The sequence below is a fragment of the Theobroma cacao genome, chromosome 6, assembly GCF_053813885.1.
Source record: "Theobroma cacao isolate CCN51 chromosome 6, ASM5381388v1, whole genome shotgun sequence".
NCBI lineage: Eukaryota > Viridiplantae > Streptophyta > Magnoliopsida > Malvales > Malvaceae > Theobroma > Theobroma cacao.
The window spans coordinates 9,880,073-9,886,594 of record NC_142644.1 but is presented as its reverse complement, the minus strand read 5'-3'; the positions used below and the strand labels follow the sequence as shown (position 1 = coordinate 9,886,594).

The window sequence follows — 6,522 nt, the reverse complement described above, 5'->3', positions numbered from 1 at the left end:
TTTGCATTCGATCAACTTTATTTATCACCATATCAAAGTATGGGGTATTTCAGCGACCTCTTCCCCTCCCGACTAGTCTAGAGGGAGGTGGGCGTCCACGTCGAGGAGGCATAATGATCTATAAGAAAAGACAAAACAAACTTAGATGACTTTAAGTTCTATATCCAACTATATGCACTCAACTCAATCTAATCTAACTTTGGGCCACATTGACACTGTAATTTTTAAAATAACTTTAAAACCAAAAGCTCTTATACCACATGAATTGTCACGACCCAGTACTCCCCTCGAGCTCGTGACAACCTTCACGGTGCCTCGGTAGACACTCATTGCCCGGAATGTCAACCCAAAACCCCGCAAGGCTTTACTATCAGTTTCTCATTTTCCTTGTGAGCAACCATTGTCAAATATCTTGTTCTAAAAGATTTTAAGCTGTTTTCAACTTAAAACAAATAAAATATTAATATTTTTATCTCACAGGGGTATTTTGGTCATTTTTCAAAATGACACATAATTCATATTCAAAATGAGTTTAAAAGTCTAAAATCTTCATTTAAAATGAAATTATGGTTATTTGAATATAATAAGAAAATAAAAGAAATATTAAGTAAAATATTCTATTTTCTTATAAAATAATATTTATAGAGTTATACGTAAATAATTTTTGTAGCGTAAAAGCTAAATAAATTTATACATACTGTAATACAGTAAGCCAAAATATTTAATTTAATTTACAATAACAAGAGGGCCCTCGAATAAATAAAAGTAAAGAGGACTGTGAACCTACGATTTGGAAAATGCAGATCCAACGGTAGTCCTCGATGAGATCAGTTCTCTACAGTCTATACTAAACCTGAAATGGGTGGAAAGAAGGGTGGTGAGATTATAAAATCTTAATGAGTAAACAAACATCATCATAAACATCTAGAGTTGAGTATATGGAGACAATAAAGTAAATCATCGTAAACTGGGTCACAACATTAGAATACATTTCATTTAAAATACGTGAAAAGGCTTATGAATTTCATAAAAACTAGGCTTGTGCCATAAATCCATTCTCAGGGACACCTTGGCCGAGGCATCCTACCGAGACCGCCAAGGCTATTAAAATTCACATTTCATATAAATCATGCTTTTGTTTTGAAAACATAGTCGTTCCTTGGCGTTGGCTGAGTTCCCCCTCACGTGGTGGTTTGGCGTGAAGTGAACCCTAAGCTTTACCCCAGGAGATACCCTACGCGCCTCTCCGTTCGAAGTAAGAATATAATGGGGTTTACTGTGCCCCTCTAAAAGGCTGATCCACAGAAACCCCTTACTGTAGTGATTAATTAATATATAATCCACCATACAATAAAACTCAATAACATGATATGGCAATTTTGTAATTCGCAGTCTTTCAAGGCAACCAAACAATTCGTATTTTAATACAATTGCCAACTAGCCAATCATGCCCGATTTATCATAAGCCAATCAATTTAAACAATCAAATTGCCCAATTAACAGTCTCCGTGTACTCTATTTTTCAAAATCACTATTAATTTCAAAACAATTTATAAATTAATTTCATTGGAACACCTTTATTTATAAAACATGAAAATTTACCTTTTTAAATCCATTTTTCCATAGAATTAATGAAATCATCTAAAAATCACCATAGATAATTAAAATGACAGTAAGTTTACTCACAATGTCTAGAGTGTCGATTCTCGAAATACTCAGACTACTGGTCCTCAGATGCAATTTCCTTGCCTTTATCAGAGGACTAGCCACCTTGACACAGTACAAAATTGAGAAACTCACTACATTGGTAGTAAATTGAAATTAAACTAATTTAGACTACTAATGCATGATATGGAATGCAAAAATGTCTAAATTTTCCCTAAACGTGGTGTTAGTCTATTTCGGTCTTTTACCCGATAAATCGATATATGCGTCCGTTTAAACTCCAAATTAATTTTTTTCAGTTTCTATACCTCAATTGCACCCAAATTGACTTAATGTCCCTCAATGTGGTGCAAATTATCAGTCCCGATAGCAAATTACGAAAATACCCCTAGTGGGTAAAAATTCATATTTTTGCTCCGAAAATTCCCATTATTTTTCTAGGCTCACAATTCATCATTATTCATCATAATTCCTCAAATAAACATCAAGATCAGCAGCCAATATTCCCCTACAAAATTCGGCCAATAATGGTAATAGAGGAAAATGAATTCTTTTCTTATTGTTTTGTTTCTAAATATGCTAAACTAACTAAAAACACTAACATAACTTAAAATCAAATTAATCTAACTTTATTCTTTCTCCATACCCATTTTGATCAGCCAACAATTCATCATAAAAACATGTAATTTAAGCATGGAAAATAAGGAGAAATGCTTAAGGAAAATAGATTTCAAGCTTAAGTTGAAAAATGCTACGTTTTTCACTTGTTTTCCTTGATTTTCCACACTTTTTCTCTTGAAATTCCTCACCTAGGGTTTGTTCTTCCTTTCTTTCCATCACTTCCTTGCTTGCCGAATATTTGGAGAGTAATGGGCTAATTTATGCTGATTTTTAAGTTAAATAATAAAATATCCTAAGCTTGACACATGGCATTTTCTTATTGGTCCATTTTTAAAACTTTAAAAATTTAAACTTTTTATCTCCACCACATGATTAGTCAAAGGTCAAAAATGAGGATAAAGGAAGACCATGTGCTGGACAAATGTCCTGGTGGTGGAAAATTACAATTTTGCCCTTGGGGTGGTAAAATTACCATTTTACCCCTATACTCTAAATTATACTGAAATTAAAATTTTTCACTTCTAAACCTCAAATCATACTCCAATAAGTCAAATGGGGCCAAAAAAACTTTTCTAAAATTCCCACTTTGTCCTCAAATGGCAAATGACCATTTTACCCCTAGATAGTGAAAATTTCGGTTTGACTCCAAATTGATCCTCAAACTCCGAATTACCATTTTGAGTCATCCATGGACTATGAAGCTCTTAATCTCACCTTAAAATTCCTATCTGATCTAGTTCGAGGATTAAATCAACTTTGTTGTACCTCTAGGTACAATACCGACTTTTGTAAATTTTTCGGGACTCTCCTAGCATGCAATCATGCTATCATCACATGTATATCATGACGAGTATTGTATAAGGTTAAGCTTTACAGGTATTTTCCTAATTTGTTGTCGAGACTGATAATTTGCACCACACTGAGGGACATTGTCACGACTTGGAACCATCCTTGAGTCTGTGACAACCGTCGCGATGTTTCGATAGGCACTCATCCCCCGAACACAAGGCTTTCGTAAGGCTTTCGTATCAGTTTCTTATCTCCCTTGTGGTTAATCGTTGCTAAATGTCGTATTTTAGAGGCTTTTAAGCCTTTTTCCGATTTAAAACAGTGGAAAAATAAATTTCACTTCACAGGGGCATTTTGGTCATTTTTTGTCAAAAATTTTAAATTCGACCAAATGTAGTACTTAAGCGAGAAATGCATATTTTGAAATAGAAATTAAATTTGAATGTCTAAAACGTGATTTAAAATGGAATTATAACCATTTAAATAAAATAAAAATATTCGACAAAATATTCTATTTTCTTACAAATTAATATTTATAGAGTATTCTGAAAATGATTTTTAGTAGCGTAAAAGTTAAATATATTTATACAAACTACAATACGGAAAACCAAAGTATGAAATTTAATTTACAGTGCTACGTGGGCCCATAAATGAACAAAAGTAGTAAAGACAGTAAACCTACAGTTTTTGAAGTAGTATGGCCAACTATAGTCCTCGACGATGTCTGCTATCTACAAGCTAACCCGGCCTGAAATGATGGGATAAAAAAAAAGGTGAGATTATAAAATCTCAGTGAGTAAACAAACACCATCTAAATAATCTAAAGGCGAGTAAAGGGAGACAATTAAAAATAATTCATTTCAGTAAATTTTTCACAACACGAATATTCATTTCAACCAAATAATCAATATGGCTCGTGAATTTCTCAAAACTTGGCTCATGCCAAATCCTGTACTCGGGGAAACCTAGACCAAGGGTATCCAACCGAGTCCGCCAAGGCTGTGAAAATTTTTATACAATTATAAAACTTGTTTTTATTTTTAAAAAAAGCAGTCGTTCCTTGGCGTTGACTGAGTCTCACTTCATGTGGTGGTTAACGTGAACTGCACTCAAAAAGCCCACCTCAGGAGATACCCTACGCGCCTCTACGATCGAGGTGAGAATATAAAAGAGTTTACTATGCCCCTTTAATTGGTTGATCCACGGAACCCCGCCACTATAGTAGCTAATCTTTAATCCACCAATTGCTCAAATCTCAATGGCATAGCATGGCAATTACATTACTAACTAATTTATCAAGACAAAACAGATAGTTCATATTTTTCAACACAAGTATAAATTCAGCCAATCATGCCAATTTATCACAAGCCATTTAATTCAAATCATAATTTACAATAAATCACATGGTCTCCAATTACTCAAATTTTCAAATCCAACATTCTATTTTCAAATCAATTTATAAAAAATTCAATTTATTTTATAATTCCATTTATTTTATAAATTCATATTTTTCTCATAAAACAAGAAATTCATCATTTAAAATAATTTTCACAAATCACAAAATTGAATTAAAACTACTCTAGATAATTCAGATGATAATAGGTTTACTCACAAGTTTCAAAAGTTCAGATTTCGGGTGTACTCAGCTTAGTGATCCCCAAGCGTAATTTCCTTGCCTTTGTCGAAGGGCACACCATCTTGACACAATATAAAATCAAGGAATTTACTACGTTGCCCTTAAATTGAAATAACTAATTTAGATCACTAATGCATGGTATGAAATGTAAAAGGTCTAAATTTTGCCTAAACATCGTATTGACCTATTTCGGTCTTTTACCCGATAAATTGAAATACGCATCCAATTTAGCTCCAATTGATCCCATTTCTTTTTCTAATGCTTCAAATCACCAATGTCCAGCCAAATAACCCAAAAATCAGCAAAGCCACATTCATATTCCTTCTTGGAAAAATTCGGCCAAAATGGTGCATCATTGTCACAAATTTTCCTACTTGATTTTCTTTCCATAATTCATTAATTTCCATATCAAAAACCATGATTTCATAATCAAATAACCTAAAATAACATCACATTCTTCTTCACCATTGACTTGAAAATTCAGCTAAGGCTAGGTAATGGGAAAAATGAATGTTTTTCTACATATTTTGTTTACTAACATGCTAAACTAACACTAAACACTAACATATATCAAAATCAAATCAATCCAACAATTTTCTCTCTCTAGACCCATATGACCAGCCATTAAATCACCATGAAAACATGCAATTTAATCATGGAAAATTAGGAGAAATTCTTGGGAATAAGAAAACTCAAGCTTAATAGAAAAAATCTCACCTTTTTCACTTAATTTCCTTGAAAATTCACACTTTTTCTTTGATTTTCTCTCTCTAGGGTTTTGTTTTTATTTTCTCTCTCTTCTTGCTGGTTTGGCCGGCCATGGGGTGGAAGATGGGCTGATTTTTGTGCCTTTTAAAAAGGAAAATAATAAATTAATAAAGGCATGACACGTGGCATCATGTCATTGGCCCATTTTTAAAACTTTAAAAATTTTAATCCTTTTTATCTCCACCACACAATTAGTCAATGGTCAAAATGAGAATAAGGGAAAACCATGTGCTGGACAAATGTCTTGGTGGTGGAAAATTACTGTTTTGCCCCTAGGGTGGCAAAATTATTGTTTTGCCCCTATGCTCTGAAAAATACCAAGAATAAATTTTTTTCACTTCTTAATCCTCAAATCATACTCCAATAAGTCAAATGGGGCCAAAAATCTTTTCTAAAAATTCTCATTTTGTCCTCAGGTGGCAAATGACCATTTTGCCCCTAGATAGTGAAAATTTCGGTTTGACTCCAAATTGATTCTCGAACTCCAAATCACCATATTAAACCATTCTAGGACTTTAATTGTAAAACCCGACCCTATAAATACATGTCATGACATACATGCATTGAGTAGCATGTTATTACGCTAGAAAAGCACCTAAGAATAGACGAAACCCGATATTGTACCTAACGGTACATTTAAATTGATTTAACCTCGAACTAGTTCAAATGGGAATTGTAGGATGAAATTTAATATTTTATAGTCCAGGAATGACTAAAAATGATTGTTCGGAGTTTGAGGGTTCATTTGGGGTAAAATTAGAAATTTTGATATTCAAGGGCAAAATCGTCATTTTGCCACCTAAGATAATAATTTGATTATGGAGTGAAATTTTTGACCAAGATTAACTATTTGGAGTATAATTTAATGATAGGAAGTGAAAAAGTTTAATTCTGGTGATTTTTGGAGTGTAGGGGCAAAATCGTAATGTTGCCACCCACGGACAGAATTTGAGATTTTGAGAGAATTTAGATCAAATTTGACAAATTGGAGAATGGTATGAGTATAAGGGATGAAAAATATGTCTATGGGCAAATTTTCAATT

The 6,522-nt window shown here is 33.1% G+C and overlaps 1 long non-coding RNA gene across 1 annotated transcript; it reads right to left on the bottom strand.

Annotated features, from left to right (window-relative positions):
• Positions 1-3,787: 3,787 nt before the first annotated feature.
• Positions 3,788-5,470, bottom strand: LOC148762080 (uncharacterized). Its single transcript, XR_016027014.1, has 3 exons — positions 5,429-5,470; positions 4,688-4,772; positions 3,788-3,823 (listed from the first exon to the last, which is right to left on the bottom strand). It is a non-coding gene; the product is annotated as an uncharacterized LOC148762080 (long non-coding RNA).
• Between the last annotated feature and the right edge of the window lie 1,052 nt (positions 5,471-6,522).